Below are 10,294 nucleotides of genomic sequence, written 5' to 3' on the forward strand. Positions count from 1 at the left end.
GTTGACACTTAGTCTGAATAGACCAGTTGTCTTTCTTGCAACTATTTTCAGAATATACCAGTTAGCATGCCATGTGGGATAGCTTTCATAAATTTTCTTGGGTCAGATATGTCAGACTTAACCTAATCTTCCAACAACCTGATTATTTGATGCCTCTTGCATTTCTACACCTAAAATGGCAATAAAGCTTGGAAGAGATATAGTGTTATGGAGTTGAAAACATAGGTTAATAAACCTTAGAAAAATACTGAAGCTGCATATGTGTATGAATCAGTTTAATAACATTTTAATTCTATAAACAACAGTTAGATAGACACTGAGGACAAAGAAGGTTTTATTTTATTATGCTGCTTTCAGAATAAAATAGCTCTCTAGCTCAAAACCTATCACACAAGTAATTTCAAAAATAGCACTTCATTTGACTTCCATGGCCCTCTCATGCCAAAAGCAACAAGCAACACTACTCATAACTTCCAACTGGATTATTGCCAGATGAATATACAAGGCTGGTATACACCATGCCCCTTTCTAATCAACTTCCCAATTCAAGAGACCCATGCTGGCATGAAGTATGTCATGCTGACACAAAGTATGAGGGAGCCAAGCTTTGAAAATACCAGCCCCTGATGCTGAATAGCTTTAAATCTATTTTGCTCTGCAATCTTACAGATGTTTATGAGTTTGTGTGGTGCTGAGCTATAATCAATTTGCTTATTCCTGACCCTCAAGATGTATTAAATTTATCCTGAAGGAAATGGGTGTCTGAAACCAATTGCCCAGACTCATTAGACATGTGGGAGTTTCAGGAACCAAAGGGCCTACTGGCAGATGCAACATTGATTTCTGTATGTTCACAATTTACCAGACTGTTCCATACTAGACTTGATTTGATGGCTCTCCATGGGGTGCCCTGCAGCCTTGATTATTTCACAACCAAGCTGGCTAGCAGAGTTTTGTAGCAAATGTATGTTTGCAACCTTTTCCAAAGAACTATATTAAAATTTGATATATACACCATATCCAACCAAATTAAAAATAGATGTATTATTTTAATGGCAAATTATCTGACCTTTCCTATGATACACAATACTTCTCTGTTCTTCTATAATTTATAATTCTCTAAGCTTCTGCTTCAGATAGGTATTGGATCTAACAAACAAATAATATAGTTGAAACATGAATGGGTAGAAATTACACTTATCAATATGCAATAAACTGTTTGAGATTTCTTGGTCCATATTGAACTTAAAGGAGAATTTGCAAAATGTAGACTCAACCCCAATTAATAAGTGATCAACGTAGCTACCCTTTTGTTTGTAGGTGTTTCATATTATCTCTAGGCCTTTTCTGTGCATCTATCAAAGAAGGGATGGGCAAGTAACATTAAAATGTTAAGTTCTGTTGAAGTATAATCACAAGAATGACTTGACAGCACTGACAGTTATTCTTCCTGATTCATATGCTATTCTGGGAATTGAGATCAGTTATTAAATATGATTCAAAAATATAAGACACCTAAAAAATAACTGTATTTTGAACTATAATTGGGTCAAGAAGTTTAATGAGGATGAGCATGTTTAAATTATTTCAAAAATATAAAATTGATCATTAATAACATTCAGTAAGTTACCATGCTGTGACAGTTTATAGGATTTTTAATGTAAATTGTTCATTTTTCTATTCCTCAATGTAAAATAATCAGGAAAAGAAAAAGTGATATCTATTAAACAGAACAAAATAGCCATTTTAATTACATGCTGTTTTAGGTGAGAAATAAGAATAGTAAATTACATAAAAGGGATGAACAAATGACCATAGAACTATGAAGTTACAGTATAAATTAGTAACTTCAGTGGGCAATCTGGTCCTTTCTGCAACACAGGGAGTATACTTGAGCAGTAAATTCAAACACAAAGGAAGTGCTGTAGCTGGCAAGAAGCAAACTGCTCTGCATTCTGTTTCAGCTTAGTACCTAACACAGAATAAACATCTCCTTTCACTACCCAAACTATAGAATTAAGCTGAGCTTGAAGTACTGCTTTAGCAGGGTAAGAAATCAATTCTGTTTTTATTTTAAATTACTGGTTCTTTTTTCTTTGTGTGAGCTTGGTAATACTCCTCACTTTTTTCCCCAGTGGGAACAAATGGCTTCTGTCATAATTGTACTTTTTCTTTGTTTTTCTTCAGTCATCTGGATTTTGTTTTCCATTATAAACACAGTATACTCATTATAAACGTATAACAAGACATAAGCATAAGATAATTTAGCTACACCATAACAACCAAGTTCAGGTCCAGCATTCAAACTTACAGTGAGCAAAAGTAAGCTGTGATAATAAGGGTTAACTGCCTGCTTCAAAAATTCTTTACCTAGGTTATGCATTTTATTTTTGTGCATGCTTAGTTCTTATGTTTGTAGTTCATAAAGGTAATCTATGACATAAATTTAAAAAGTCAAAAATTGTACCACTTTGATATACATATTTGAAAATAGATAACAGTTTTCTAACTATTAAAGCAAAATCTCTCAGTATTCAACTTGTAATGTACAAGGAATTAAGGGACTATAATTAAATTACAATCTATACTTAAATTCCAGCCTCACAACATGATTTGTTTGGCTTTTAAAAAACAAATTAGTCAAGTTAAAAAGCTCAATTTTTAAGATTAGGAGCCATCATGATAGGATAAAACTATGCCTAGATTACAAAGATAAAAAAGACATATTCAGACAAAAATTAAAATATCCCTACAGAATTATGTAATAAACAAGTAAGTCAATCACTGACTTACTAGAAGCCTTCATTATATTCAGGTTTCTAGAGAAAGACTTTGGAGGGACTGCAAGAATAGATTTTGGTGCCTACATTTAAATGGGTTTGATTTTGCACTGACTGTTCTTTTTCTATAGAGAGTATCTTTCAGCAGCATAAAAACAATACTTCACCCTTTGCAGTCACTTGTATCAGTAACTTGCTAAAATTATCTAAGTCACTATTTAAAGTACAATTTCATTTGTATATTAACTATGTATATATGCCCTCCAAATTCTACCTTCTAGGCTTTCTCAGTGAAATAACAGTTATTAGATTATCAGTCTAATAATTCACTTTTAAGAAAAATGTTAACTAAATGTTCTATAATCGCTACTGTATATATCAGAAAAGAGTGTACTGAACTCTTTGTTTGACCTAGGAAAAGAATCAGGATCTCTCAACATTTCACATTGCACGTATCTGAAGAAAGCCAAGTAAAACGTCTTCAGAAAAAGTAAAAGTAAAAATATATAGATTATTTTGTCCCTTGTCAAACAATTCAAGTTTCTTACACTTTCTAGACAGAAAGTCCATATCCAGAACAGTGAAGGAAAAAAGGCATATGCTTACCTGAATGGACTATCAGTTGGAAAGCTGAAGAATTGCAAAACAAAGTAGTCCAAATGAATTGTGTATGCATGCAGTCCAACTCTGTACTTTCAAGTAGGCCAGGCAGTCAAACAATCATTTCAGCACCAGCCAGCCTGCTTTCCATCTTAAGGGATTCACCGAGAAAAGTGACAAATCTGCTTCACGATAAACAGCAAAAATCCTTGCAATGCTTCCAAATGCCCACCATTTGTTCACCATTCAACCAGTCAACTTTTTCAAATGCACCTCTTCTCTTAGTGCATTTCCAAGGTATAAGAGATGGGAATTGCTCCTTATCAGTATGCTAATTATTTTGCCACAAAGACAAAGGTCAAAATGTTTTCAGACAGGAACAATGGACCTGAAGTTGAAAGCAAGAAATAAAAGCAAGTTGACACTACTAAATGATGGGGAAATATGTGCATGAGTGCAGCATTCCGCCTGCTACATCAGCAGTAGCCTCCATTTGAAAGCACTAGCAGCAGCAAGGCAGGCAGTGGGCTACAGAATAGCCTAGCTGGGTAGTATATGCATAAAGCACAGGTTCCCTTAGAGACCACATTACTGCAGCAGAATAACATCAGTAGCATACTGCTGACTTTCCCTGTCTCATTCAAGATTCCTTCATAGAATACAAAGTGTATTCATTTCTTTCCTAAATCATAGACTAACTCTTTAACTACCTTTAAGTTAGACAGGGTTCCCCCCTCCTTCCCCCCACCCCCACTTCTAGATTATAACAATAATGTTGAGATCTTCTGTTTACTAGTCTTGCAGTAGTCAGGCAAGGTTGAAGATACACGCTATATGCTGTCTACATTGTACCCAAAGGCCCCTAAATCTCTGGAGGAGCAGAATGTGTATCATGTGCAATGCTGTATTTAATGTAATAGATGGGAACCATAAAATACCACTCAGACTATTACCAGCAACCCTGTAGATGATATATGCTTTTAAACTGGGGTCTCTTTTATGATTGGTGATATGGGAAAGCATGCTGTTACTATAAAAATGCCAGGAAATTCAGCAAAGGCACTACCATTTTGACCTAGTTCTTTTGAGAAAAATATAAAAACAATCTGAAGACAACAGATTTAAAGTTAACTTCAAGTATGCCTAACTCATTGGTTACATACACCTTCAAAAGAGAGAGAGAAAAGGAAATCTTTGGCTAAGAAAAAAAAATGACAGGTTTGTATATCTGAATAGAGTCAACAGTAATAATCTGGATCTAGTATAGCTTTGGTAATTGAACTTATTTTTTAAAAAATCAAATCAAACAAAATGTAAGTTAGGCTGATATGGAAAAGTGTTTTAGGCTTGTTAGAAGCTTTTTCCAATGTTTGGCATATATGTATACACACACACACTGCATATATAAAATTTCTGCTACACTTTCTTCCTGAATCTGGTAATGAACTGTTTTGAATAGTTTTCTGACATGTTCATTCAAATTAAACCACTTCAAAGATACAACATATATCTTGGAGATAACTTCTGAATTATATTTACTATTAGCAAATAATTTTGCTTAAAACATAACAGTTTTCTCCTGCAGTACAATGAGTTGTGTGACTGTGACCCTATGCTAAAAAGGTCAACATATGCAGGCCAGACCCTTCTCTTTGAAAGAGAAAAAGCAGACAACTAACACAACTTTTCTAAATTTGAATTCAAAATATCTTTCATTTTTCAGTCAAAAACAATGAATTAAGAGCAGCGTCAAGAATCTTAACACAAAGGCACTGAAAAACTGTAGGAAGGCCAAAATGCACCTCACATGAATGGTATCTCTTTGAGCTACTTTTCCAACATTACAGTATTTGTTTCTATTTATAAGGCTTATGTAAATGTTTGCAACCAAAAAACAAAAAACAACCCACTTTATAATTGGGTAGAGCTACAAAATAAAAATATTTCTTTCTTGGGCTATTTTATTTTCCTTGGGGGTGGGGGACTTCTATTATCTTAATCTCACCTCAGTCTTTTCCTAAACAATATTATTGTCTCTCACATATACACACAAGAGCACACAAGCAAACTCACCCTCCTCTCATCCCTCACACACTGCCACAGCACCCTCACCAGTTCGGTTTTCACGCAGTAAACAAAAGTCCTCACTCAGTTTCCTTCACAAATACACATCTTTTCTCACAGCCTCCCCTCACATACAACCCTGTCTCCCACCATACACAAAACACTCTCTCAAATGCATGCTCTCATCATAGCATACCCAACCCAACCCCCCCCCCCCGCTTCCCATCATACAACCACAACTCTTTCGTCGTCTCTCTCAGATACAATTCTGTCTCCTGCACAATTCTGTCTCACGCGGCAGCTAAAACACGCACCAGCTGTCTTTTTCGTGCGGGCAGAGTTCTAGAATACTCAATGCACAGACAGGCTCGCAACACCTTTATCGCCTTCAGAGTTCTCACCCATATAAGACACACACAGCCTTCCCCCTCAGCCTCACTCACCAACCCCAGTTATCCCTCTCTGCTCGCCATCCACAAGCAAGCCCCGCGCGCGCGCCCTCCTCCTCCCCCCACCCGCCGACGTGGTCGAACTGCAGCCTTTGCAAAAAGAGACAATACTGACCGCTCTTGCCACGGCAGAGGTTACTAGGATGACCCCAGCGCGGGAAGTCACACGGCACACACCTCCTTCCAGCCTGCCAAAGTAATCCCCCTCCCACGGCTGCTTGACGCGTAGAGAGAAGACCAAAGCAGACGCCACGGCCAAGGCGACCGGGAGTTGCTGGCAATTCCCTTCCCAGCTCGCACTGCAGTCTGAGGGGAAGGAAAAGCCTTGCTGGAGCCCAGCCCGCCCTTCGCTTTCCTCCTGGGCTCTCCCGACAGCTCCACAGACAGCTCCTCTGCTGAAGGCAAACTTTGCTAACAAACCCTGCCAACCCTGTGTGTGTGTGTGTGTGTGTGTAGCTCAAGACCGCGGCAATGGAAGCATCTCTCTCTCTGGACTTGAACAGGTTAAAGGTGGGACACCGAAGTGTTTCCCCAAGAAGCAAAAAGGAATTTAGCCCTCCCCTTGTCTATCCCCCCCACACACGCACACACCTGCATTTCTCTTCGCCTCCCCCACTTCTGACAACATCCCCGGATCCTCTCGGGGCTTCCTTTATTACGCCAAAAACTAACGTAGTCTGGCTGGAGAGACAACCCTTATTTAGGAAAAGGGTTTGAGGAGGATGCTTGTTGTTAATGAGAGATTCTGATCCAAAGACTATAGGGAGCCCAGTTCTCATGCATGCTTACTCTTAAGTAGGACCCACTGAGGTCCTTTGATTATGTTCCTAAAAATAAATGTGTATAGACTTATTTGGAGGCAACCAGGATCCTCAAATTAAATGGAGTTTTCAAATAAATATGCTTAGAATCAGATTCAGGAATAAAAAGAGGACATAATGTAAGTATAACATGAAACATAAATTGTTAACTGTTCAGATAAAATCACACTCAGTTTAATAGTGGAAGAGCTATTTCCTGTGTTTACTAAAATTAGGAATCTTGGGATTCACACTTCTAGCTGTGACCTAGAATCTAATCCCAGATTGCAGGTGATCTCAGATACAGAAGGAAAGCATTCTACACTGGCAGGGATACTAAGTTCCACTACTTAAGGCTAGTTCAAAGGTCAAATTCCTGCTCTCATCTTAAATGACTTGTATACTCTAAAAGTAATTTACACAGAGCCACTTCAAACCTACAAAAACAATACCCTAGAAGTAAGACCTATTGAATTCTGTGGGGTTTAGTTTTGAGCAGCAGACTGACATAAAATTGAGTTATGGCTTGCAGGTAGCAACTTAGTCCTAGTGAGGTAAATTATGGGACATCTTGTCCAAATTAACAATTCAGGGAAAGGGAATAGGGAAGATATCAACAGTAGCTTAATGGGCATCTTATTTGGAAGTCTGAGGTCAGTACTACTTTTCTTCTTTCTGAAATGTTAATAATAATTTAAAATAGCGGAAAGGTATTAAAAATCCTGTTTCGTATATATTTACTTATACTGTTTTATTTTTGTAAAATAAGATTAGGACCCTGATGCCAAAATTAAAACTTCCCCACTTCTACTTTCCTTCAGAACTGATCAATGCTACCCTGAAAGCATGAAGACTCCTACCTTTGCTTCTCTCTTGTAATGATCACTGAACTAAATCAGTATTCAGGAGCACTTACACAATAACATTTTGCCACATAACTGTAGCAGATGTGCAGATTCAACCCCATCACTAAACATACATTGCAATGGATGGGGAAGTCCTTTAGCCTTTGTTACTTGGGGTACAATAGGATGGGTAGAGGGAGTCAGGTAAATAATTTTGAGCATTCTTCCTGCAGCTTAATATAAAATTCATTTTACTTGTAAGTAAAATTTACTTGAAAAGGAAACTAGGAATTTACCTCTTGAGTAAATATTTTTGAGATTAGCTGGTGACAAACTTTGCGCATCCAGAAATAATAGAAAGAGTTCTCATGTTTTTGCTTCCATTGAGACAGGATAGTGATTCCCAGATAAGTGTTACAGAACTGTAGCCAACCACAAATGGATCCCTTAAGAAAAAATTGCATATGAATAATCCTAGATGTACCTTGGACTTCTTTTACCTTTTCTTCAGGTGTCTTTCTGCATTGGTCCCTGCTTTCCAATCCACTAGGGAAAACATGGGGGGGTGAGGAGGGACATGCATGCAAATCATGCGGCTATAATGAGAAAGCAATGCCTTATCTGATTCCCATGCAATTTGGCTAACACAGTTTATTCCATTCAATCCCAATGATTGAAAACATAGTGTTTCCTTTATGCATAGAGAGGGCTGAATGTTACATGAGAGGTACACCAGAAGTTCAATTCAGAGTACAGATGGGATGGAAAGGTAAATCTGCATGGGAATGCCCAGCTGTGAACAGCTTCCTTTAAACAGCAAATTGTAGATGTCAATATCAAAAATATCTTTGTTCTATATGCTTTTCATTTTCTTCTTGCTATACTATATTTATCCACTCCCAAAGTTGTGTGTGTGCACACATCTATTCACAACCCCAACAAGATAACATCATGCTTAAGTACTACTGAGTAATACATAGTAGAGTTTCATTCCTGAATAAATATATAGAGAACCAATTTGCCTGGAGATGAAGGCAAAACACACACTTAATTAAGCTTCCATAACTCTGTTAAATTCAGAGAAAACTCTAAACACAATGGAATTTAATCATGGCTTGAAATATTCAGCATAGTGGCACATTTCCTGAAGAACAGAAAGGATAATCAGAATAGGTTGGAAAAGTTACTGCACATGCGCAGTTACAGCATCCCAAGATAACAAAGTAAAGCAGCAGACAGTTCAGTTGATCATGCGCGGATGTTCTCAAAGCATCATTTTTCAAACAGCATTTCTTGAGATTTAGCTGGGGATATGGATGGAGTGTTAGCTCTGCACAGTGAAAATCTAGACCCATTTCTGGAAACAAACATATCTGCTAATATTTTGCTGAATAGTTGAAATGTTAATTTAAACAGAATCTTTCAGGTTAAATCAACATGGATGTGAATGTGTATGTATGACAAAGAGATCCTAGCAATGGGTGGGTGAGGTGTAAATGTAGGTAGAAGCCATCTATAAGAGTCCTGCCTGGTAGAGAAACAAGGAGTTGTGTAGGGGCAGATTTACACCAGCAGGACTATTCATATAGACTTGAGGCTAGAGAGAAAAAAGAATGCCGTTTGTTCAAAATGGGCTCGTCTCAAGGAAGGAAAAGCTATTGAAGGAAAAGCAGTGAAGTAAATGATCTGGTCTTAAATTATAGGGATGAAAGAATAGGCAAATTCGACAATATTATCACCCCAACATTTAATAGGCTATGTAAAAACAAATGCAAGGGAAAAAATCAAGGATAAAAGTGAACATGTTTTATTTTTCCCCCTTCAAGTGTATGCACAGTGATAGTGATTAAATATTTTCCCATGGTTAACCTGCTCTTTGTAGCAAATCGTTAAGGAAGGTGATGAAAGTGAGCTATTTTCCTATTTTCCAGTAAGCTAATAGGAAGTCAGGACTCAAAGTAATTACTATCAGCAGCGGACAGCTCCTGGTGCTGAAAGAAGCAGTGCAGCTCAAACCACCTTTTTCGGGGGTGGGGAATCACAGCAAAACTGAAGGAGGTGGCAAGCACTCCAAAAAACACTATCTGCAGAACAATGGCAGCCAACTCCAAATCCCTCCATAATCACATTAATGAGATTAATCAGTGAATTAGCAGCAGTCAAATGTCAGGGTGGCAAGGAGGAATCCAACCAAGCTTGGTAATTAACTTTTATGGGGGCAGGGAGAGAAAACCAAGTGTATTATCTCTGATGGTTTTTCTTTTTAAAATATTGTATCTTTTCCTCCATTCCTCCATTACAAGGCATTTGAACTTGCTTACAACTTACACAAATTGAAAGTACTAATAGTTAAAAAGCAAACTCTCAGACCTTCATAAAACTGTTAATTTTTTCAAGATACTGCAGCCGTTATCAACTGAGGAAAGTAGGATTTTTCATGCTTCCCTTCTCAATCTGTTCAGGCTCTATTATGATTAAAGATGCAATCCTATACCACTTACCTGGGAGTAAGCCTTATTGAAATGAATGGGTCTTCTGAGTTAACATATAGGATGTCAGGCTTAATATATTAATGAGAATAAAATTGTTTAATTCATTTTTCACTAGTATAATCAGTGTAAAAGATACGTGTGATAATTAAGGAGGGCCACGTTATATATTTAAACTTTATTTGGTTAAGCTATAATCAAACAATAAGAGAGAATGTCACAAGAAGTAGAGTGAAAAACATGTTAAATAATGGAAGTTAGGAGTCC

General features: G+C 37.3%; 1 protein-coding gene across 1 annotated transcript in view; it reads right to left on the minus strand.

Moving 5' to 3' along the window:
* The window catches only part of MYT1L (myelin transcription factor 1 like), a 327,281-nt gene extending 321,115 nt beyond the window's left edge, over window positions 1-6,166 (minus strand). Inside the window, exon 1 of the mRNA XM_063314010.1 lies at window positions 6,009-6,166. The gene's annotated coding sequence lies outside the window, so the exon portion shown is untranslated. The remainder of the gene's footprint in view (window positions 1-6,008) is intronic.
* Window positions 6,167-10,294: the final 4,128 nt, after the last annotated feature.

Source organism: Candoia aspera, chromosome 1 (genome assembly GCF_035149785.1).
Source record: "Candoia aspera isolate rCanAsp1 chromosome 1, rCanAsp1.hap2, whole genome shotgun sequence".
Taxonomy (NCBI): Eukaryota; Metazoa; Chordata; class Lepidosauria; order Squamata; family Boidae; genus Candoia; species Candoia aspera.